Here is a 1,439-nt window from a genome sequence, read left to right on the forward strand (position 1 = left end):
TCGTGTTGTGTTTTCCTCCCCCACGTGCTCCAGTTTGATTATTATGCCCATATTTGTTTTTTTCCTGTTCCTGTCCCTATTTAGTTCTATTGGTTCCAGCTGTGTTTAATTAGTTACTGTGTATTTAAAGTGTGTTCTGCCCCTCGTTTCCCGTCCGCTGTTAAATGTCATTTCGTGTTCTGTGTTTCCCGTGTTCCTGTGTTCCCAGCTTTGTTTTCATTAAAGACTTTGGAATTTGGTTTACTCTTCGTCTCTTCGCACCTTCGTTCCCGTGCTCCCAGTGTGAATCGTGACGGTATCCATATAGTAGTTTAATAGCAGCCTTCATTAAAGCTTTAGTCTAGAAACGTTCATTTCGTCCCACGCTGAACACAGATATATAAACAAGACGTTTGATCATTTGTGCAGCTGCGTCTCTCACTCTTTTCAGAAACCAACAGGTTGAAAATTCAATAGATGTGTAGGTCGTGAATGAATGATTGGGAGAGAATACTTGGAAATATTAAATATTATTACCCTGTCCATCGCTCAAATGCCTCTCATGTCAGAACTTTTCTTTCTCTTTATATCACTTGTATAATAAGCGTGTGGAGCTGATGAGTTTTGATTTCTGTTTTCTGTAGAGTTTCCAGTCTCTCTCAGCACCTCCTGAATCTACAGATGTAAATGACGATCCATTCAGTTCTCTCTTCTCTTCTGATGGCCTGAGAGAATCTGTCCGTCAGCTGAGAGAAAAACTGGAGCATTTCTGCAAAGAGGAGCTCAAGAAGATCTCAGACAGAGGTAATGTCCTGGAGATTCATCTGCTCTCAGAAACGAGTCCATCATCATCTCATATCATGGAGAACATCATATTAGAAATGTCTTAGGAATGGATGCAGGATCATGAGAATCACACTGTTCATGTCTGTTGATTTCCACAGTCACATTCACCAACATTGTTCCTAGGATCAGGAACGACTTCCTACAATGTAAGTCAGTAAGAAAACCAGCAGAAAACTCACTGAGTGTGTTCATGTTCTTCTGTAGAAGGTGAAAGAAGAGTTTTATAACTGATGATGTAAATGATGATTTGCACAGATATCTGGTCATCTGTACTGAGACACTGATGATACACTGAACATGAAGAGTTCAGCTACATGAAAAGATCAAACAGATTCATAATTCCTCCTGATTCTGATGTGTTTTTATCTCCATCAGATTCCCATCAGCTCACTCTGGATCTGAACACAGTGAATAAACTCCTCCGACTGTCTGAGAGCAACAGAGTGATTACTAACACTAACACAGTCCAGTCGTATCCTGATCATCCAGACAGATTTGATGTGTATCATCAGGTGTTGTGTAGAGAGAGTGTGTGTGGACGCTGTTACTGGGAGCTGGAGTGGAGTGGAGATGTGTTTATATCAGTGTCATATAAGAGCATCAGCAGGAAGGGA

The 1,439-nt window shown here is 40.9% G+C and overlaps 1 long non-coding RNA gene across 1 annotated transcript in view; it reads left to right on the forward strand.

Moving 5' to 3' along the window:
- LOC107727352 (uncharacterized) overlaps positions 1-1,347 on the forward strand; it is a 3,288-nt gene extending 1,941 nt beyond the window's left edge. Inside the window, exons 2-4 of the long non-coding RNA XR_001638345.1 lie at positions 624-783; positions 924-971; positions 1,201-1,347. This is a non-coding gene — a long non-coding RNA (uncharacterized LOC107727352). The remainder of the gene's footprint in view (positions 1-623; positions 784-923; positions 972-1,200) is intronic.
- The last annotated feature ends 92 nt before the right edge of the window (positions 1,348-1,439 follow it).

This window comes from Sinocyclocheilus rhinocerous, unplaced genomic scaffold (assembly GCF_001515625.1).
Source record: "Sinocyclocheilus rhinocerous isolate Xijiao unplaced genomic scaffold, SAMN03320098_v1.1 scaffold6117, whole genome shotgun sequence".
Lineage (NCBI taxonomy): Eukaryota > Metazoa > Chordata > Actinopteri > Cypriniformes > Cyprinidae > Sinocyclocheilus > Sinocyclocheilus rhinocerous.